The sequence below is a fragment of the Phoxinus phoxinus genome (assembly GCF_949152265.1).
Source record: "Phoxinus phoxinus genome assembly, chromosome: 2".
Lineage (NCBI taxonomy): Eukaryota > Metazoa > Chordata > Actinopteri > Cypriniformes > Leuciscidae > Phoxinus > Phoxinus phoxinus.
In genome coordinates, this window is record NC_136877.1 from 24,098,276 (window position 1) to 24,122,921 (window position 24,646).

A 24,646-nucleotide genomic window follows, 5' to 3' on the forward strand; every position below is an offset into this window, starting at 1 on the left:
GATGTAGCTACCTTACACTACGATTTAAGATATTTAGCACACAAAAAGAGTTACACAAAAAGTGTTACAGCCACCTTCACCATTTCCTTACTATCCGAGTTTGCACTTTGCAGCCAAGAGCCTTTTTGACCAGAATGAACCATCTTTGACAATCCGCGTGGATTTTATTTATGGTCTTTTAAAATGTAGCCTAGATACCTCTAAAGAGTTATGTAACATCCAGTGAGAACCATCAAAAATGTGCTGGCAGTTCTGTGCATTAGGAAAGGTGTGTGGGCCATATTCAATTATGAGTTAGATACATGCATCCTTGTATCATATGATAAAACCCCATTTTCTCCAAATGACCATATCTCACCCATGTTACATCCTCCCACCATACAAGCCCACCAGCTGCAAGCTTCTACAGCTGACAACTTTTACAACAACCATCACGCTCCATATCCCATCCCATTCTCTCTCACACTCTCTCTTTGCATCTTAGGAGTTCCCATAAAAAGCAGCAGATTGTGATGACTGGACACACTGTGTGAGGTACAGGAGCGCAGAATAGCACAACATACCAATAATCCTCCTTTATAGTCTAAATATGGCACTTGAAGAGTTAGATGCAAAAGTTGAAATGGGATCACAGAGAGGCAATTAACACCGCTCTTCAAATCTCCTTTAGGCTGTGGAACAGGGGAGAAGAAGAGTATAGGAGAGCAATGCTGAATATGGTGGCAGAAAAAGGTGACCTTGTTAGGTAATTAACATCTCTCTCCAAGTTTAATTAGAAAGGCTACATCAATTCAAAATAAGAATAAAAGGAGTGCAGCAATCAAAAACGAAGACAGAGAAACACTAGTGTCTGTATGTAAAATGCTCATTTGATTGTATAAAAGCATTAAAAATGCACCTGTTCGTGGATAAATTGCTTCACTCACTAGGAATCCTCAGGGGCCGAGTGCTTTTCAAAATAGCATCAAGTGTTAAGATGCTATTTACATGCGTTGGTACATAGAATGCAAAGCCGGGGAAAAAAGAAAAAGGCAGCAAATTATTTTTGCATGTCTCAGTCCTCTTGTTAAGATTCAAAACAATGCTTCAAAACTTTCCTGATTTGGGGCTCTGGGTCTCTGTTGGCCCGTTCTTTCCCTGCCAAAGCCTGCCTTAACCCCCTTTAGTGTTTATCTCCTCCCGCTCACAATAACTTTGAAGGAAGATGTTTTTGTTTAAGTCCCAGAGCCGTTATTGGCATCCGGTCCAAAAATAAAAGCGCATTCTCGTCGGAGGCTGACTGACGGGTGGTTGACAGTCCGCGTAGATGAGCCGTATATTCATCAGATGTTTAATTGAGACAGGGTGCGGAGGTCGCCAAGTTAATGTAGCAGGGACGATGCGGGATTTATAATGATGATTGATGGTGTGACGGCACCGGTCTGACTATGAGCGCTCTGCGCTGGTGGGTCCGACATTGTGGATGGACCGGAAAGACGTTTCTAACGAGGGCTGGATCCTATCTACTTCCTCCTGCCAGTCAGCTCAACTTGTCTGACATGACAGGTTTGACATCAGGATCGGCCCAGACACACAACCATGCCTGTCGAATCAGACAGTGCACAACGCAAACTGTGGAAAGTGGATTTATGAGGTTATGAGTCCTCTGTGCGCATGAGGACATCATCCGGTAAATGATGGAACACAGAACGCTTGCATGTTATATATATGAGCAGTATCACACTCGTAGCAGTGCAACATGGCTGTATATCAGCATAGCTGTGATTTGGCCATAGGTAATCACAGCGTGCTAATACAGACTAGAGCCATATTGCACGGCTACGAGTGTGATATTGCGTTTATAAAAAAAGTTTGACGGCACACGTGAGTAAATAAATAAGAAACAACAACGAAGCGTCTTTAAAAACCCTCTTTTGTGCAGAACTACTTTCTTCCGCCATGGATTCAAATCTCAAGTTGACTGTTTGACAGTTGAGCCCAAGCCTCTGTTACTAATTCTAAAACGTCACTTTAGAACTAGAAACAGGGGAACATTCAGTATTGAGTATGTAGAGTACAGTATTATGGTATTATGAGAGAGATCGACTAAACGAGTGTATTACCTGCATCTGATATAGCATTCATTCTTTTGGTCGATGTCCACAATACCAAAAAAACAGTTTGAATGTCCGCTGAGGAAAGCGATATATTTGTCTTTGTCCTTCCCATGACAGCGCTAAAACAACTTCCTTGGTCTGACTCAATCACAAAGACAGTCTTTGCTGCCATCTAATGGCGTAATAATGTAACGTTCACTGAAGTCCATGTCACGATCATGGTAATAACGTAGAATACTGTCTAACACTTAATGGCTGCTCTGTTAAGTCTTCGTCGTCGGTTAGGAACCTGGGTGTGCTCTTTGATACCAATCTTTCATTTGAAAGTCACGTGTCTAGTATCTGTAAAAACACATTTTTCCATCTTAAAAATATATCTAAATGACGCCATATGCTCTCATTGACAAATGCGGAACAATTAGTTCATGCGTTCATGACCTCAAGGCTAGATTATTGTAATGCTCTACTGGGTGGTTGCCCTGCACGCTTAACAAACAAACTACAGCTAGTTCAAAATGTAGCAGCTCGAGTTCGTACCAGAACCAGGAAGTATGACCATATTAGCCCCGTTTTGTCAACACTGCATTGGCTGCCTATTAAACATTGTATACATTTTAAAATATTGCTGATTACTTACAAAGCACTAAATGGTTTAGCTCCGCAGTACTTGAGCGAGCTCTTAACGCAATATAGTCCTTCACGTCTATTGCGATCTCAAAATTCCGGCCAGTTAATAATACCTAGAATATCAAAATTGACTGCTGGCGGTAGATCCCTTTCCTATTTAGCACCAAAACTTTGGAACAGTCTTCCTACCATTGTCCGGGAAGCATACACACTCTGTCAGTTCAAAGCTAGATTAAAGACACATCTCTTTGACCTAGCATTCACATAATGCACTTCTATAACTCAATGTTAGGCTGCATAGAAGAATGGCATCTACGCTAATTTTAGTGTCTTTGTTTATCCCGAGGTTTCCTCGCAGCCTGCCAGATCTGACGAAGGACCTTCGCCTGGACCCGATGTCAACGCAGTGCTGAAGTGCCAACTAGCCTCTCCCTTTATCACTCTACAGATAAAGCATTGTGGAAAATTTGCGTGTCTACCCCGTAGTGATTAGTTTTGGATGGCAGGCGCGCTACAAATGTTTAGTGAAGTTTTGTTCACGCAGCACATCAACAGAAAACAGTGCAGACTCAATATTTTAGATTTAGAAACCTTATCATTACCGATTAAAATCGACAAAATTACATTTCTCAATCCAGAGCAAGTGTCCGCATGACATAAACTGTTGTAGCTTATCCCCGTTGTGCACAAAATAGATTCTGAACACAGTCAAAACGTGAAATCGGAAGAGCACCAATTAAACGTCTGTTTAGGTAACTGATTTCAGCCCTCCAAAACCATTTCAGCTCGAAACCGAAAATAGCTGTTACTGCCTAAACTTTTGCGTACTCGAAATTTCAGTGCATTTCTACAAAAATATGTGCTTAGGCCCTAAATGGCCACTTCTAACATCGTCCATGGTGGACAAATAACCGGGACTGTACAGTTATTTAAAAAAAAAAGTAATGTAGAAGTTTACCCCGGAGCTTTGGCCTAGCGGTTTGCACACATACTTTCACATATTGAGACAAAGTGCTCATACAAACAATGGGATAATTTAATGGTCCATTCATTCGTCTTCTCCCTGTAACTCTACTTTCTGCCAATTAAAATGACAAAAAAAATCTAAGAACAAAATAAACAAGGGGTCACAGGAGGATGAGGGGTCATTGCACCATATTCCAATCCATAGCCAGGGAAACTGAACAACTGGGTAAAAGGGGGCTTGGCATCAGTGATTTTGAGGCACAGCATAGGCACATTTGATGTTGGACGCTCAAACATCATCAGTCTCAAAATACTGTATATGAAAACAATAACAGCTAAAACAATTACAGTAATGGATTGTATGCCTTAGAGCTGCACAATTCTGGGTAAACTGAGAATCAAGTTTTATTTTTTGATAAAGATAACAAAATGTTTATTTCAGTGATTTACAAAATCTGCACATTAGGCTACTAAACAAAACAACATAACATTAAATAGAGGTTTTGACTATGTTATTTGCTTACATTCTAAGTATAAAGTATATGAATCGAAATATGGAAATCAAAAATATAAATGAAACATTTGGATAAAATATTCAGCTTGCATATCAAGGTAGTATGTCAGACCTACTTATTGAGAAACACAAGAAGACATTTTGTTAGTACTGATGTCTCACAAGGCAAAGACTTGATTCGTTCCTGAATGAATCATTTGAATTAATGGATCATGTGAACCTGTTTCATACACAACAACATTTTCCCCCAACATTGTTCAGGTTCCGGGCAAATTCTCCAACTTTCCACGCGTTTCCACCACATGAATGTGTTACTTATTATTCACGGTTTCAGTTTCAATGCCTTTCCAGCTAATACGAAATGAGTACCGGCAGTTAACATTAAGGCCCCGATATACTCATGGCGAAGTTATTTTTCGTTCTTCGCTTAGGGGTAAAACGAAGTTTGAAATGCATGACCAACAATACACTGTTATTGAACATCAGACACCACAGTTTGTTATTCGAGAAAGCGAACCATTCTGGTGGAAAAGAGGAAGCTGTGATCATACATGACAAAGGGTTATAGATTGCTGAATCTTTTGTTAATTAAAAAAAGCTGTGGGTGTGTAAATTGTGATATTTTAACGATTAATAGTGCAGGTCTAGTATGCTGTAAATGTTAACCATTTTGGTAACACTTTAATTTTAATGTGTCCTTATTATGCATGTTAAATGTATTTACTATAGTACTAACTGTACTATAGTAAATTAGTACAGTTATGTATTATAAAAATATGTACTATTAGGCATAATTGCATCCAACTAACCCAATCCAAACCCTAATCCTACCCTAACCCTCTAGCAAATGCATAAAGTTAATTAATATTACTTAGTACTTAAAAGGTACACTGTGTAGTTTAAGTATTTTATTAGCTAAAATCAATGTCTTTATTCATAAATATGTCATCATTGGTGTAAAATTACCCCTGCCAATAATCTGACTTATGCAAAGCGAAGATTTTCTTATCTTTATTTACATGGGACGGGTAAGTCCATGAAGGATTCCATGGCATTCCGCCATCTTGAAAAAAACTATAATAGCAAAAAGCACTAGCCTGACTCAATGTGTTTTCACAACGCGTTTTCATTCAGAGCCACCATCACGTGACTGTAACCAGCTGAAACGGACAAGGAGATCAGTGAGAGGCGCTTGTCACTGCCCCGGCAAATTTGAAAGGCTGCACAGTACTTTATAATGCAGCAGGACCATAGTTATGCCGAGCCACAGGAGAAAAAAAATCGTCATCGCCAAAAAAGCCAAAAATTTAACGTAAAAGGAAACGTGACCGGCAAATTAAAAAAACGAGGGTAGATATCAGGATAGCTTTCACCAGATGGAAAGAGCTAATGAAGGAGAAAGACGTTGAAAGGGACGCTGAAGTTGCCTGCTTTCTTCTCAACAGGTAAGTCAATGTTTCGGTCTAAATTACAAGATTTTTTTCATTGCTTGGTTGTGTAATTCATTATATAGGCAGCATAACAGTAGAACATGTTTAGTAAACTCAATGAAGTACTATTGGAAGAGATGTTATCATAGCTTCTTGGTACATAACGGCTACCATAGTTGCAACACTCATTTGAAAAAGCGCTAGAGCACTATTCGTTTGAATTGAAATTCCTACACAGTGTACCTTTAAATGTATATTTACACTGTAAACTATTAAAATAACGTGTAACAACCGTTTTTGCTATTTGAGTTAATCTAAATTGATTTTTTTCAAAGACTGTTGTAAATGCAACACTTTATGCTTCCAGTTGGTGGTGCTACATCCATGACCCACAATAGCAATGTGATCAGCCCAAAATGACAAACATTTGCGTCAAGTTTAACGTAAATAACGCAATGTATTCAGAAGATATGAGACACTTCCTGTTTAAGTTTTTTTTAGGTTACTTTATCGTATTACCATGGCAACATCTTTCAGGATATCAGAAATAATTTTCCAATTTAGTGACTTCAGTGTCTTGGCATGATTTTACAAAAATAAAAATGGCCGACATACTGTTAGGCGGAGTTAATGTATGTGGTGTTAAAGTTCCCCGGATTGATGATATTTATATATGTGCAAAACTTGGTGACCGAAGCTGAAAAGAGATGTACAACTGAGTTTCCTGAACATGCCCATTTTCTAGATGGCACTATATAGCCCCATCTACACGTCTATGAATGAACCTTTGCCAAGCCATAATAGGAGATGACTCGGACGAGTGTGCTAAAGATCACAAAAATGACATCGTACCTCGTTAAAAGTACCTCAAAAAGACAAAAAAAAAATACTAAACAAAAAAGATAATAATGTTTAATGAGTTGCCATAGCAACCGTATTTAAGATATCAGAAATCCCTTAATAATTTGAAATCAGCACTTTATTGACATTATTATAGAAACAATTTAGTGAAAGAGTAAAAAGGATATTTAAAAATTTGTTAAAAATACCCTACTTCCTTCTGCCAGTTGGTGGCACTATAACCATGACCCACATTGGCCACATCAATGTGATCAGCCCATAAAGCCAAATATATGTGTCCAATTTGAAGTAAATCACATGAAGCATGCAGACGATGTGAGACACTCCGTGTTTCCCATTTTTTATGTTTCTTTATAGCGTTGCCATGGGAACACTGTTCGAGATATCAAAAATATCTTCGCAATTCAGCATCTTCACTGTCTTGGCATGATTTTACTGAAGTTTGGTGCCACTTACATAAATCCCCTAAGAAGAGTCTTTCTAAATACACAGCATGCCATTTTCAAACAATCCAAAATGGCTGACTTCCTGTTGGGCAGAGCTAATGAAAGTTATAAGAAAGTATATTTGGCATGTTGAGGACAATGTCCATACCAAAATTTGTGAATATCAGACTAAATCTGTGGCGATAAATACATTTGGAAATGTTAGGGGGCACTATGGAATCCACTGGCCACACCTAAAACTAATGACCAAAGAATTGCTAAATGTTGCTAAGCTTCTATATGAGTGTCAAAATATTTGTTTTTTTCATGCATTCCAAAGGGACCAAATATGCATTTTCAAACTAGGTGGCGCTGTGGAGCCGATGAGGCATGTCTCTCGAGAATTGCAGTATCAAACCAAAAGATGTCCAAAGACAAATTAATCTGTTAACTTTCATGATTTTTTTAGCCGTGGAAAGACCATCAAAACAGTGCGGGAAAATGTAAAAATCACACATTCCGTCCAAGATGGCTGACTTCCTGTTGGGTGGAGTCAGATAAAACCAAGTGAACTTTGTCCTGTATGATGTCATCAGTGACCATACCAAATTTAATGCACATCGGAATAACTTTATCCTGACCAAAGCCTGCATTTGGGGGCGTTATAGAGCCCCTCGACCAAGCCCAAGCACTGCATAACTTTTAAATTTTTCGCAGGTCTGATGTGTCTGCAAAGTTTCATGAAAAGTTTTAAAAACAGTTCTCTAAAGGAGAAAATAAAAAAATAACAGTGAAAAAAACATGACAAAAACAATAGGGCTTTAGCACCTCCACAGCATACCTCTACGGCCTGCACCTTTGGTGCTCGGGCCCTAAAAATGCTAACTTTCATGATCACAAGAGGCTTTTTTAAAAATGGAAATCTAAAATGATAAGATTGTGAACAAAACACAATCATGGCGAAAAACAGATCGGCCGTGTCGCCGATCGCCGAGGCACTTGTCCCTCATAAAGTAAGCTGTGCGGCAGGTACATTGATGTGGAGGGGCTTGTAATTGCCTACAAGTGATGCACTAATAACGTGACAGTAACCTCAGGACCTCTCAAGAGGGCTTTTTTTTTCAAAAAAAGGAGGGAAAAAAGAACACAAAAAGAAGGGAAAAATGAGAGAGGAGAGGGGAAAAAACAGACTGTCATTGAAAAGTCGAGAGAAGAACAAAACCACTCCACCTTGCAGGAGTTTGGGGTCCGATTGGCGGCTCTTCATCCAGCAGCAATTATATCGACTAATTAGAATTGGACCATTTCTTGTTTGAAGTATAAAGAAATGACAAAGGAGGGCATGTGAAAAGCTATAATTCAGAACGAAACAGCATTAAAAATCCAGCCTAATCCCGCGCTAGCATGTGCCTCAACGATAACATAGAGTGCAGACTATGTCCTCGATTCTTTCTCTTTCTCACTCCCCACTTTTTTTCCTTTTTTATTTTATACCATCTGGCCCTCTCATCTCTGACATAAAAAAAGAAAACTAATTCATGTTCGGAGTCATCCACATGATGAATAGTGTAGGTCCAGGTGCTATGAGTGTAAAAAAGGAAAGCGGAGGGAAAGAGAGGGAGGGTAGAGGAGGAGAGAGAATTATATATGTATATCATCTCCCATTGTACACAAGGGTGATTTTAAACTGCGTTCATGATTAAAGCGAGGGCTTACGCTACAGTATATTCCTCACCGCAAAGTGATCATAATTAGATATTTAATCTGTAATCCAAAATAGCCCGTGATGCCAAAGACAAAAAAAAACTGTGGAAGATGAAGGGATGGCTGAGGGATGATAGAGGGAGGCAGAAAAAAGTGCCCTTTTTTTCTATCATATGAAGGTCACAATACGATGTGATTGTTTGCCTCAGTGGAGGTGAATTATGTCACCCAGACAAGCTTTTAACCCATGTTACCTTCATTCTCTCTCTCTCTCGCTCGCTCTCTCCCTCTCTCTTCTTTAAACAGTTTTCTATTGAAGAGGATTCAATCACCATAATGAATCTGAGGCCAGGCAGCAATCTTCTCCACAGAAAGAAATTCTAAAAGGTTATAGAATTTGTAAAATGAACAGCGCGGAGGAAGTAAATGGCAGTGTGCGCACGTGTGTGTGTATGCATGTATATTATATATATATATATATATATATATATATATATATATATATATATATGTATGCATGTGTGGGGTGAGGGAATCAATTAATGCAGGACACAAGGCAGTCATAATATTTAGCGGCCCTCATTCACTCTGCTCAGGTAGGCTCAAACACTGCCGCTTGTACATGAGGTGAGGTTTATTTTTAGGAAGTGTGTGTGTGTGTGTGTGTGTGTGTGTGTGTGTGTGTGTGTGTGTGTGTGTGTGTGTGTGTGTGTGTGTGTGTGTGTGTGCATGCCACGCCCGGCAGGCAGAAGGAGGCTGGCACTGAAGCGTATGAGGGAGGCGCCCCTGACTGAGTCTCATAATCATATGCTAGATTAGGTTAAGTGGTGCACAAACCCGTCAGTAATTCAGCCCACTGTCTCCCAGGGAAACTGATTCACTCCTCCCCCTCCTCCATCATCCGAACGCCACGAGACACACACACACACACGGTAAACGCTTAGCCGGAACGGGTATGTATAGGGCATGAACGATCCCCCATATGTAATCAATGCGCCCGTCGGTCTTCCGTCTGAGCTCCGTCATGTATGAAATGACTCCATCTTGGAATATTTCGAAGGGTTGGATTGATTGATTCGTGTTATTCTGAGTGGAGTGTTCGCTCACTCCATCTTCACCCAAAAGCCTGTGGCACCTAATGTTCCGTCACCGCCGACGATCCACCGACGGGCCTGTTGTTAACGTCCACGACGAATGACGAGGGAAAGGCATGGCATCAGATAGTAGCCCGGCGAAAGGAGGGGTCGAGGAGGAAGACACCTATCCTCCATGTTCCTACATAATGAACTCTTAAAGAAGGTTGCCGGCTGTGCTGAGAGCCGCAGGAGCCTGGAGCTCATCAGTGTCAGTCCTGAAAAGGTTCCAGAATGAATGAGTGCAAGGAATCAAAGGGAGATTACACGTCTGACCATGTATCATCCTCGATATATTGAACGGCGCCATTGTGTAGATAGAGCGCTTATAAAAAGTGGTATTGTGCCGGCCTGAAAGACTGTGTGGGCTCTCTGCATGACTAATCTGTCTCCTCCCATTATTTTATTCAATCTTCGCTGACTTTATGCCTTTGACATTTTTGCTACACTCAGTAAGTTTGAGTTGAATGGACAATTTTAAAGATTTTTTTAAAGGCATTTGCCAAGGCGGCCCGTGCGCACAGGGAACAAAAAAAGAGGCTATCTCTTTGTTTCAATGCATAATTTATTACTAAAAATGGTCTTTTGACTAATTCCAGCGGGCAGGGTGAGAGTCAGAACATGTTCTTTTCCACTCAAAGCTGAAAGGCGCATTGGATTTTTCAAGTGAAAACATTTGATAATGCCTCGCTAAGAGATGTCTCTCTCTCTCAGCTCCTCCGTTTAACTCTTTCACATACGTGCAAACAAAAACACACAAGTCTAAATGAATAGCGGTTCGGGGTCTGCTATAGATGCAATGCTATTTATATTCCTAACCAAACTGCTAAGAAAACAATTCAGAGTCAATGAGCTGTTTTTGCATTCATAAGCATAACTGATGTGCTCTGAGAGATTTATACAAAATCGCACAAAACACGCACGCACGCACGCACCTAAGGGCTGTGAAAAGGAAAAAGGAAAGCAATTCGACTTGTGGTATACAGACAAAAAAAAAAATACAGACACACAAGCACATACGATGCAAAGACTACCTCAAAAGCGATTTGTACAGCAACAGGCTGATAAAACAGAGAATAGGATGGTCACTGGCATTAAGAGATTAGCTTAAGTCCAAAAGCAATCATCATCTGAATATTTGATTATTAATCTGTCCTGTTAAATTGATTATGGTAATGCTGAGGACAGGTGGGATCAGAAACAGCACCTGGCCACATATGGTGGCCGCACACAAACACACACACACACACACACACACACTCCTGCTACAGTACATTCTGCCACAGCCGTCATCACACCACATCAAATGTGTGGACTCATCTCTCTCTCTCACTCACAGGTGAGAGCTCCCTTCAGGCCGCAGGGCATGGTGTACTTGCAGCCGTGAAATCAGGTTACAGAGAGTGAATGAGCTGAGTGTGGCTGTCAAACACAGCAAAACACACCGAGAGACAAGTGTGCTTCCCTCTGACTTAGAGAGGAAACATTTATGAATGGGACGGTAATAATGTGGAGGAAGTAATAATATAACACAAACGGTGTCCTAAACAAACATCAAAGCACAGTAAATGTGTCACTGAAAGCAAAACGATGGCATCAATAGACCTACACTTAGATATAATAGCTTTTGAATGTGGCTTCAATGAGTTACAGAGATTAGGGGCAAATGTTAGACAGATTATCAGCAAACATCCTTCCTCATTTAAAATGGACTACAGATATATCGTAAAGATGCATGTTCGGTAAATTTTTGTTTGTGTTGCGCTGGCCGATATGACAGTTGTCTCTGTCTTTTACTGACACCTAGCGTTGTGAATGTAGCATCATGCTTCCGATGACAATGTAGAAATGCTCTATTTGCAGTGAGCCATAATTAATGTATTCAGTAAGTGGAACTGTCCACAAACAAGTGTGATTACAGAGATAAACTAAGCAGTATTTAGCTGGTCATGTGATTTTTCAACATGTCAGCGCCCATGAGGTGACCCTCTCCTTGTAAACTCCCATGTTTTTATGAAGCTACGGATTTGACAGTCTTCATCTCATGTGAATGCACATCACTTGAATTGTTTCTTATTATTTGCTTTTCATTTATTTGTGTAATAAAGAAAATAAAACTAATTACTGTGTGCACCTTGAAATCAAATGTGTGACACTGTTAACTGCCACTAGGTGTAAAAGATTAAAAGGTAAACAGCTCCTTCAGATTTTTTTAGCAAATGGATCGTTAATGACACCTCTAAGAAGGAGACAATTATACATTTTAAAATGTAATAAATAATTATGTCTTCAATAAATGTACTATTTATTTCTTGCTGTGGCAGAACATTCACATGTCTAAATTTGGTCCATCCAATTGAGTCACACCTTCTGTAGAACATTTGCTTTATATAGAAAATCATCTACCCACCCTCATGTCACTCAAAACTTGTTTTTTTTAAATCAAAATGTAAAAGCTGCTCTTTATCTTACATCAAAAATCCATAGTGATCACTGGTGTATTACAAAAATAAACAAATAAATAAATGTATTTAAACCTCAAAGACTGAAATAATAACAATAACCTATAATTGTTTATACACATATGAATATATGATTATTCCACTGGAAAAATGTTTCTTATTTGCAAACTACTCTGCCCTGTATCTAAACCTCACTGTCATGTCTATAATTCCATATTTTCAATCTGCAAATGAAGATACTGTTGGCCAATCCATCCACATGCACATGTGGTCTGTGTGCGTGTGTGTGTGTGTGTGTGTGTGTGTGTGTGTGTGTGTGTGTGTGTGTGTGTGTGTGTGTGTGTGTGTGTGTGTGTGTGTGTGTGTGTGTGCGTGTGTGTGAGCAGCAGGTGGAGTTCTGAGTTGATGAGCTTGTCATAGCTGATTATGTCACTGTGAGGCAAGCCTTCAAAACTGACGGCAGAGCTACAAGAGCTCTTACACGTCTGTCAACACACAGTGGAGACGGGCTGTTTTAACAATCTCTCACACACAGAGGCTCATGGGGAAAGCTATATCTTCCCTGTGAGGCAGTACAGGGCAGTTAGAGTGGTACAGTGCTGCAGGATTTCAGGAATGAGTGGAGTCTGTTTAAAGGCACGGGCGAGCGCTCTTAGACATGAGCACAGAGGAGTAGCTAATCGCCCTGTGATCTTTTAAACACGCTATGCTATGTTCAACGGCAGCTTGAGAACTCATTTAAGGCCTCGGAGGAGAGCAGGAGGGGCGAATGCGCTGAAATTACCCGCCGCTAAACTGCTAAAGTCAGGCTAAAGCGCTGATTTATTCAACAGAGACAAAAGACCAAGGGAGGGTTTTAAGAGATTCATATCACTGCCAGAGTCTCCTCCAAGGAGCTTTGTGTGGAAGTGTGTGTGTGTGTGTGTGTGGTTTGACTGGTCTTTTTTTACACAACTGAATGCATGCAAGATAAACTGTATTTAATGTGTACAAGTAGAAGTGTGTGTATGTGTGTCTGTGTGCACTTCTGACTGTCAACTCTCAAAGCCAACCAAATGACCAACAGGAACTAGTCATTTAGCAGATGCTTGTTTCCAGAGTGATGTGCAATACGCATATTCATTGTTAACCTCATCAACAAAATTACTGTTAATGTTTGGTGGCAAAAAAAATGTGCCATGCTCATTTGATGAGAAAATGGTAACCGCAAGACATTGCACTAATAATGTTTAGAAGACAATTGTAGAAAGAATTTATATTAAAATAATTTATACACACACACAAAAATAATAGTACAAATAGTATAAATATTTATGACATCATGAACATCAATGACCATGACATCATAAAACAGTGATTACATTTAGGACATTTTCGCCAGAAGACAAAACCTATGACAGTTAAAAACTGTTTAAAATGAACACATGAGGACCCTTTTCACGGACTGTGATGACACCTTTCCACAGTTATCAATATTGCAAATCTAGTAAAGCTTTTAATATATATATATATATACTGTATATATACACACAGTCATGGTCAGAATTAATGGCACCCCTGGTAAATATGATAAAAACTGGCTGTAAAAATATATCTGCATTGTTTATCCTTTCGATCTTTAATTTTTTTTTAAATGCCAAAATTCTAACCTTTCATTGAAGTAAAAGTATTGAAAGTGGGGTGGGGTGGGGTGGGGGGAAATCAGATAATGAAATAAATGTTTTTCTCCAAAACACGTTAAAAACTGTTTAAAATGAACACATGAGGACCCTTTTCACGGACTTTGCTGACACCTTTCCAGTTATCAAAATTACAGATCTAGTAAAGCTTTTAATACACAAACACATATATATATATATATATATATATATATATATATATATATATATATATATATATATATATATATATATATGGTGGCTTCAGATGCAAAAGCCTCTAAGTGCCATCTGAAATGTTCTTCTAGAATGATCATTTTTATCAAGCTCGTATATTTAAGTTCAGTAATTTCACTTTAATGACAATTAATAGGTCATTTTCATTGTCATTAAAGTGAAATAACTGGACATGAACATACAAGCTTGACAAAAATGATCATTCAAGAAGAAAATTTCAGATGGCACTTAGAGGCTTTTGCATCTAGTCTTCATATATATATATATATATATATATATATATATATATTAAAAGATTTACTAATATATAATATTGATATCTCAAGGGCATGCTAGTGATAGTCCAGTGGTGTTTGGATCTACAAACCTTTACTGGCCTACATCATTTAATCACTATGCTACACACACCTATCAGACCTGCTCTCTAAACACTCTTTTGAAAATGTCCCAGTACCTTCTTCTCTCCACCAACCCACTCCTCCCCCCCTCAGTGAACGCACATGCTCTCCCCAAGCCTCTCCCCAACATTTGGGTTATTATTACTATTATCATTATTATTTTGGAAAAGCAGCGCTGTGAGCGTATTGCGTCAGGGCCCCGTAAACAAATCTATTATTGGTGATGAATTGTATAATAACACGGGCATAATGTGTTTTTCTCACACTGGAGTGTTTTGAGGTGCTGAACTGGAAAAAGTCCCCCGTCTGTAAAATTTGAATAAACGCACAGAAGACAGGAGAATATCATCAGCTTTTCTATGGCATTGCTTTGTGTGAATCTGCTTTGGTTAACAAAAGTTCTGAGCACTTGCATATTACATATATATTATATACAAAGATAAGAAATATATAGATATTGTAAAAAGGATGGGGGGAAACTACAGTACAATTCAAAAGTTTGGGGTTGGTAAAGGTTTTTTGTTTTGTTTTTAAAAGACATATCTTATGCTTCAGTGTCACATGATCCATAATAAATCATTCTAATATGATATTTTACTGCTCAGGAAACATTTACTTTAATTACTGTTCTCAATGTGGGAAAAACATGTGCAGCTTAATATTTTTTTTGTGGGAACTGATACTTTTACTGTCACTTTTGATCAATTGAATGTACCCTTGCTGAATAATAGTATTCATTTCTATACATTCTACAGCGTGGTGCCGGTATGACATCACTTTGTAGGCCAAAACAAGGAAACGAGTTAGCATTTTAGCACTTCCGTTTCCATCGTCCAGAAGACAATGTTTTTTTTAATGGGGTTTTAAGGTCTGTGGTGAAAACAAGCTCTAGACACTTTTACGTTTTATTCTACGACATAAAATACATCAGTATTACCCCACTCATGATTTTTTTTAAGCTGTTGTGTCTTGAAAAAGGTGGTTACTAACAAGTGGCTAAATGGGACTACAGACTGTTGGGAACATTAAACGTCATTACACCGTAGATCAGTCCGCTTTTACAGCCTCATCATGCATATAATTGTGCTCTTATGAACTATTCTAACTCAAACGTTCTGGGAAAATGTTTTTTGATTAAAAATTAAAGAGTTTTTCGTGAGCTTAGTGATGGTGACGTTGAAGTCGTGGGACCGTGGTGTAGTTCGTTTATAGCCTAATTATTATTTTTTACTTCAGGCGACTGCATTTAGGCTTCAAAATGTATAAAAGTTGTGTTCATCTGTGAAAATAATATTGATGGACAAAACGTGCAAGTATCATAAACTTTTGTTAATCACAGCTTGTTTTTAGCGATAATCCTTTTAGGGAAATTCCTAGGTTTTTGTCGAGGGAACCAGTGTGATGCTAACTGCCGATTGGGCTACAAAGTGACGTCATACCTGCACCACTATTAAAATCATAGAATTAATGTACTGTAGTGCAACAGCTGTTGTAAGGCCTGCACAATCAGTCCAATGACAGTTTCAGATAAGCAGGTGAAGGTCTCTGCGCGTCACAGTCTTTTCCGTGTGGCAAAGTAATTTGATTCCAATTAAGCTTTTATCTGACTCCATTTTATCACGACCACGAATTTAGGTTGGAATGCCAATTTGTTATTGGTCGTTTATATAATAGTTTAGCAATACATTTGATTGTTCTATTTTACTCTTTACTCTTATTAATCGGTCATTCAGGTGCCAAAGTCGCACAGGGTCCTCGCACCGGTCTTTAATATTACGCAGGCACACGATCACAAACTCGCCAGCTTCAGGTCACTAAACAGAGGTAATTGGCTAATACTGTACCTTAGACGGTCGCATTCACGCTTACACAATCAACAATATTTTTGTATAGCCCCCTCGGTTTTATACACTTGAATTAAAGTAACGTTTTCTTTAGACAGAGGTCACGACCACAACTACAGATATAAGCCGACCAATATACTTCTCTGATAGTAGCTTTGGTTTGGTCATGCCATGGTTTCCCACGTACACTTGACTAAAGTAACATTACATTAAACAGAGGTAAGACTCACCCTATTTAGGTTGGTCGATCAGCAGTTTGCTTTCCTAAACGAAAAATTCCCGTTTTAGCCTTTACAAACGACTACACTTGAATTAGGGCCAAATATTAGCCGGAAATCTAAAATAGCAGTTGGTGTGCCCTATACTCCACTCAAACGAATCCAGTCCGTTACTAATCTCTAATCTGACGCATATTTGTGGTAACAATGGATACAACGGTAATCTACTAAAGTAAATAATTTAATTTAAGTAAATAGAGTAATTCAGAACAAATTCAAACGTAACAATTTATTATGTCAGGTAAATGTATCATGCCAATTTCATAATCAGTTCAAAGATAATCAACACAAAAACATCAAATGCTCAGAGATAAAGAGTAAAAGATGTACCTGACTCAAGAAATACATAATGCTGAGTGTCTGGAAGACACTCAGCCAGATCTCATTACAAATTGCCCTGAGCCTCTTGTTGCATTTATTTAAGTACTCAGACCGAGACTTATTTCACATGGAAACATTTGCTAACAATGGGAATTTCCATTCAGAGTTTACACCTTTTGAGGGCAGGATGCCATTTGCCTGGAGGACCCACCCTCCTCTTTAAGCAAGATATCTCTTAATTCTTAAACATAGTGTTGTATGACCATTGTTCACATTAAACCATATAGATTTGTGGGTGAATTTCAGGTGATCTCAGCATGAGAGAGAGAAGGAACGGGGGAATGGGGGGTCAAGGGAAAGAGATGTAGATTAGGATGATGCTTAGGTGAGACTTGCCTCTCGAATGGTGAAGCTAATTTCACAAGAGAGAGTTAAAATGTCATTTTCCAGAAAGGTCTTTTGTCCTCTCAGGGAGTGGTTGTTCCTCAACCAGACTGCCCAGCATTTTCTAATTCTCAAGTCTTACACAGCTGACCCAATGAGAACACTGCACAAGTATGCTTATGGTGTGTTCCATTAATTGTGGACTTAAACACATATTATTGTAACCGAGAACTGTATGCCACAGACTAAATATATAGTAATAAAAACCCTTTCGAAAGCACCTTAGTGCTTCTCTAGTTGACTGGTTACACATCTGACTGATGTAGCTGACTGTAATTGAACTCTATGAGTTGAAATTAAACTTAAAATTATACAGTGTTAAATTGGAGGCCAAGCGCCAGTTAGCCCATGTGTTCTGACAAATGAGACATGACATCATTTACTCATCCTCCTGTTGTCCTAAACCCATATGATTTTCTGTTCCATGAAAATGCTATTTCTTAGTGAATAACTACTTGCATTTTAGACATTTCCTCATTCAAAGCAAAGTTTTAGAATAAAGGACACAGAACAAAACATCTAATTTTTGTTCCTCTGACGGAGGGCGGTCATATTAATTTGGCAAGACATGATGGTGAGTAAATGATGATTTCATTGAGAGTAATTTTTATTTTACAGGCTTACAGTTTTTAAATCATTTCACCCAAAGATAAAGCGTCCTCTAATGGCAAACATATTTTTGAGGCACACTGTAAACACGTCTGGACATCTTTTGTCACACACACCCACGGAGCAGATTCATGCATCTACAAAACCATATTACACACTGTTACTCACTGCTTTTCCCCACATCACCCTTACAGAAAACACATACTCTCACACAGTGACGTGGATTGACACCCACACATCCTGGCTTGTGAGCCGGGTGTTAAATGTGGGAAACCATGATGGCAGGAGATCGCTAGCAGAAGCCGAGGACGATTCACAGAGAGAGAACCATGTCATCTTTCTTTACTCCAACCAGCTATTAATGCCACCTCAGATTGGTGCGGTGCTATGGGACTTAGTTATTAATGCTTACACATTTCTAACTCCACTTTTTAGGCAATAATTATTATTTCAAGCTTAGTTTTGCCAATCCTCCGCCAAATGTTTGCATCAGCAGTCAATGTTATCAGCAATTCTAATATAGCCACATACTGTACCTGCTTTTCAGCAAATCAGTTACGACTATTAGGCTAATGTTACATCACCCAATTAATATTTATGAGCCAGGCTCATACTTTTACATTTACCAGCTGGCAGACACAAGTTATGGGTTGGTACGATTTAAAAAATAAATGTTTTTGAAGTCTCTTATCCTCACCAAGGCTGCTTGATCAAATACAGTTAAAACAGTAACATTGGGAAATATTAATAGGATAGAAAGTTCAAAAGAACTGCATTTATGTTAAATAGATTGTTTAAGGATGTCACTTTTGATCATCTTAACCTCCTTACCGAATAAGTATTATTATTATTTTTTTTTTATCTTACTGACCCAAAACTTTTAAACGGTAGTGTATATGCAAAGCAATTTACAAGGTGCATATTTTGTCAACACATGTTCCCTAGGAATCTAACCCACAACATCTGCATTGTTAGTGCCATGCTCTCCCAGTTGAGCTATCATAAAGACTAATATGTTGTACAATGTGCATTTTTCTCACTCACTCACTTCCTTCGTAAGTTGTAATCTACCGCAACAACAACTTGTAGGTCGCCTCCCTGCAGCCTGTAATCTTAGACAGAACTGAAAAGTCACCAGAACATATCTCTGAATCAGTGATTCTTCTTTGCTGAGCTCAGGATATGTGTTGTTTTTTTACGCTTAAAGAGTTCATTCACGCTCTCTTTCCCGCACACAAACAAAACAAACACACACACACGCACACACTGGGTGGAGCAGATGCTGTTTAGCTGTGGTAATTTGAATATATTTTTGGGTCAATCGCGTGCTCGCAAGAGACACATCCACGCCTTCCATGTGCTGAACAATTTAAATTTTTAATACTCCATTTAAATATATGGGCCACCTCTGCGGCAATCTCACAATGCCAAAAGCCCCTCTGATTTATGTGAGCCAAACAAAACCACGGCGCCACGCTCTGATATCTGCTCTTACCTTCCATGCTATTGTTATCTTTAAACCATTTCACCTTAAGGAAGAATCAATAAGAACAATTATTAGAAGAAGACACAACACACAGCTGTCTCTCTCTCCTCTATCCTTTTCCCCTTCCTTTTTTTCCTAACCTCCCGCTTTTCCTCCATTCATCTTCTCTTTCTATCTGTCTCTCCCTCGTTCTGTCTTTCTCCTTGGCAACTCACAGGGTATAATATTTAATTACGCTTTATAATTTATGCAGGTTATCAAAACTGTGAGAGCATCATTTTATGTACATTGGGCAAATTGCTTTTTTTCCCCTCCTTTTCTTGAGAATGGGGGTGTGGGGGGGGGGGGGGGGGAATTCTTTGCAGGCATAGACAAAGATATTGAAGCAGGGTGCAAATGTGAAATGAATAAACAGGGTGGATCTCTTCTTCAAGGCCCTAAATGAGATCTGTAGGAAATAATTTAAACCAGCGATAGGACCATTTATCATTGAAGGAGAAAAAGAGAAAGAGAGAGAGAGAGAGAGAGAGAGAGAGAGAGAGTACTGCCCCTGGCCCTGACTGCTGCAGCCAGCATCCTGCCACTATAAAAGAGCCATTACTGTAAACAGACACTGGATGTGCCCTGCTACTAGTCAAAAGGAATCTCTACCCAGCCACCAGGTAGGTTCTACCACAGCTTGCCATATGCAACTCCTCTGAGACCTGTTGTTTGTCAAACTGCCTCTCTGCAAGAGGTAAAAAAAACTGTCACAATTCACTTTGCCTGCATTTATGCTAAAGCCTAATACACAGATCATATATTTTGACGTGCATGCGATTTCATTTCCCGACTGTGTACATTCACTTAAGATATAACCGACTGTGTTTGCATTAATATCCCGCCAAGACGAACTAGGCTGACAACAGCACTATGTAGTGTCATTAGTTAGCTTCTTAGTAGCAATACTCACAAGTGTTTAACATTAATGTCACCAAATATTAAATTATTTAGCATTTTCTTGTTCTTAGAAATATCAAGATGTTAACAAATACATTACACAAATGCACAGTCAAATATATATTGCACAACTATATCTCGAATACAGCACTAGTGTCATTAGTTTGCTTTTTATCGCAATACTCACAAGTGTTTAACACGAATATCACCAAATATTAAAATATTTAGCTTTTTGTTCTTAGAAATATTATATTACAAAAACATAACACATGCATAACAACATTAAATTAAATTGTAAAACTGTATCTTTGGTAGCACTATATCCATTACCATTAGCTTTTTAGTAGCAATAGTGTTTATTACTGCACTATTTAATAGTGTTTAACACTGTTTAACACAAACGTCACCAAATATACAATTATTTTTGCACTTTTGCAGACACCAAGTATATTATGATATTTCTAAGAACAAGTGAAAAAAAAAGAAGGAATTGCAAAACTATCTCTAATGCAGGACAATCTAGTGTCATTAGTTTGCATTTTAGTAGCAATACTCATATGGTTTTAATATGAATGACACTGAATATTTATATGTTGTTCTTATAAATATCATAACATGTCAATAAATATAAACAAATGCAAATAATAATAATAATAACAATTAAATTAAACAGTACAACTATCTCTAATACTAATTGTTAAGCTTTCTGTAATCATAATAATATACAAACCTTTGCATTTCTCCGTGACTCAGACCCACTCAATTCCCGCTAGCATCCAAGAGATGATTTTAGACCAGATTTTTGTATCTGTCCTGCAAAAAAAAGAAGAAGTGCATAATAGAGATGATGACCAGATATGAGTGTTTAGATCAGACCAAATATCAGATTCACTACCGTTTAAAAGTTTCAGTTCAACACGTTAAATGCAGTTTAAATAGACTGCCATTCAACAGTTTTCAGTGTCACATGATCCTTCAGAATTTTTTTTGTATAAGAATTTGGTGCTCAAAGATTTCTTATTATTATCAATGTCAAAAACAGTTGTGCTTCCTAATATTTTGTGAATCAAAAATATATATAAAAAAATAAACTTTTGAACAGTCAAATTTAGTGCACCAAATGATATGCGAATTTCTGCCGTTTGCGTGGATGTATCAAGTTCTGAGCAAAAAATAGATTACACAAGAATAAATAAATAAATTAGCTGAATGCAGCTTATTTAAAAAATCGAAAAGTCCTCAAACTCATTCAGAACAGTTATAAACACATAACTGAATATGTATTAAAATCCAGTGATAACCCCTCTGAGAACTTTAAACTTCACCCTGGGCGTGAAAAGGGACCAGTTTTAGCATCTTTGTTTAGTTTAAAGTACACACTTTAACATTCGTCTAAAGCTGGCAGGCTTGTTGAATAGTGCACCTGTGTCTATAATCCATACCTACCCCAGCTGTCTCACCCCAATCCAGGTGTGTCTGTTTCACTGGATGCTACTATTAGCATTGCTAATGATCCAAATCTCCATACTTCTCTATATAATTAGCGGTAAAGATGACAAGCGACAGTCTAAAAAAACCATGTGCCTTACTGTAGAGTACCGATCAGCTGCAAGAGGAGGAGATTGAGACATATGCAACAACAGAAATTCAACACTTAATAGAGGACATAAGTACATGTTATAATTTTTATATTACAGTGACCACAAGCAAGTCAGAACGTTTTTCAAATAAGAAAACAATAAATCTGACACTAATAACAACAATGTGAAAAGCCAAGAGTCATTGAAGCATAGATTATTTTTCTCTTAATTGTATTCAATGCTCTAAAAAAAATGGCACCAGGCCATAAACAGCACATTACGTTTTTTTTTATAACTGCTTAAGATGTTCTTAAGGATTTTTAATTGTTATTATTGAACACAAGTTTTCAATCTTTTGATTTAAATTGAAAAGGCAGCTATATATTTCCATGTATAAATAACCAATTTATACTAATACCCAAATTAGAATTAATATTATAATTGTGTAAAATATTATTTGAAACATATTTGTTCCCTTTCTAGTGTAACTCGAAGCATCTTGGCTTGATGCTTTAGGAAAGCATTGAGCGAGCCGGTGTCTAAAGCATGTGTTTCCACACGCCAATCAGCGATTGGCTGAGTGTGATGATGTAGCGAAATCGTGAAATAGCATAGTACTGCATTTTTACAGCAACGGAACCATAAAAGAACCATAAATAGACACCATGCCCGCCAGTCGCCAGCTTCTTTTCAGAAGTCGCATGTTTGGCCACGTGTTTGCTGATTTGTGTGTGTTTGAAAAAGATAGGAGTTAAATTCCACCATGTCAGGAGATAAGTTCAGAAGATGTGTGGCGGCGATACATTACGGGCAACGACTCACACAACGTGTGCAATCTGTATGGGGGAGAAGTAGGGTTGCACGTTAAATCGCAATTTACATGTAATCACACTTTACCAAAAAAACGATTTGGCTTTTCGCGATTATGAAATAATTATTTACATTTTTTTCCATTTTTCAAGTTTTATCTCCACAAGCTCTGATGCCGCTTGGCTCTATTTGATGAGAGCCAAGCTCCTGCACCCCATGTGTCAGGTCCCTTGGCTCAGCGACTTTGGTCATGGGGTTCACAGATAGAGTTAAGGACGGGAGTAGGGGTGTACAGTTTCGGTACAGGACTTTCGGTACGGTGCATATGTGTACCGAATGCAATCTTTCACGTAAATTAGGCTAGTTTTGTGTGCGGAACATACGTCAATTCCGAGTTTCCACACGAACATATTAAGTGTCGGAAGTCTCCGCGTTGCACTGATTAAATCTGATTAATCGTTTTTGTGATTCAAATACATGTAAAATATTACCATAACATCTGTCTTCCTGTGTGCGGAAATTTGTTTATGTTGCTGTGACAACGAAACACGTGCAAGCACGCCTGTGTTAAGAGCGCTGATGCGCTCATCTGTGGACATTTCCAAATGCCTTTCTGTTAAAAGCGGGCTTTCCACACAAACAAACGTACATGTGTCATTAGTATGAGAAAAAAAAAATTGGTTTTAACTCTCGGGTCGGGCTCGGACATAAATATCGCATAAATAATCACCACATAACACGGCACGCTCGCTTTAGCCCAGCCTCTCGCTAGCTAGCGTCACGGCCAATATTGGTTTGAGAGTATTTTATTTAGTGGAGAACTTTGCAGCAGTATTTTATTTCTTATTCTTTTTTTATTTTATATATTTTTTATTTATTAGCCTAACATTATATTTTATTAAAAAGTGTGTTTAAAAAAGTGTAAACAAATTGTTAAAAATTTGTTTTTAACAAAACAAACATTAAACAGCAGTTTAATGTTTTGCATTTATTTCCCGTACTGTACCGAAAATGAACCGAACCGTGACTTTAAAACCGAGGTACGTACCGAACCGTGATTTTTGCGTACCGTTACACCCCTAGACGGGAGTGAGAGATTGGTGGTCGGGGAGTGAGAAACTGGTGGTCGAGACCTTTCTACCGACTCCGAGGACCCCGTTCTGGATCTTGAGGCTCGCTCTAAGATTTATTTGCACCAGAACGAGTAACTCATGTTGTCTGTATCTGATTCTGAGGAGTTAGATGCAGACAGACAGGCAGGTGCGTTAGAAGAGCAGCCCTCTTAGTCAGTAACGTTTGAGGAGCTGCTTGAGGTTGTGAATCATGCTGTGGCCAAGCTCAATCTAGAGTGACCTGCCGAAAACAGACAGACCACGCAACCTGTTCCCTTTATGTCTGGTCAGCTAGTTATTTTGCAGACTTTCTTCTCTCCTCCTCATGCTACGCAAGAGCAAGAAAGTCTGCGATCTACGTCCACCACTCAGACCAGTGGCGTAAGTCCTCTAAGCTCCTGGTCTGCTTTGGTGGCCGCAATATAGGGAATGCAAAGCAGCACATCTCGCACTGGATCACTGACACAACCTCCCTCTCCTATGAGGCGTGCAGAATGGCTTCACCTCTAGGAGTTAGGACCCATTCCACTAGGAGTATCGTGTCATCCATAGCTCTTGCTAGGGGTGCACCATTGCAAGATGTCTGTGCTGCTGTCTGGTCCTCTCCGCACACTTTCATCAGGTTCTACAGTCTGGACACGGATTCAACCACAGGGCCCCAGGTCCTTCAGAATTAATCAAGTCTAATCCAGTGCCGAAACAAAGCCTTGTG

General features: G+C 38.7%; 1 long non-coding RNA gene across 1 annotated transcript in view; it reads right to left on the bottom strand.

The window, feature by feature from the left end:
* The window catches only part of LOC306987664, a 192,072-nt gene that overhangs the window by 123,527 nt on the left and 43,899 nt on the right, over window positions 1-24,646 (bottom strand). The window contains exon 3 of the long non-coding RNA XR_013795221.1: window positions 21,163-21,245. This is a non-coding gene — a long non-coding RNA (uncharacterized lncRNA). The remainder of the gene's footprint in view (window positions 1-21,162; window positions 21,246-24,646) is intronic.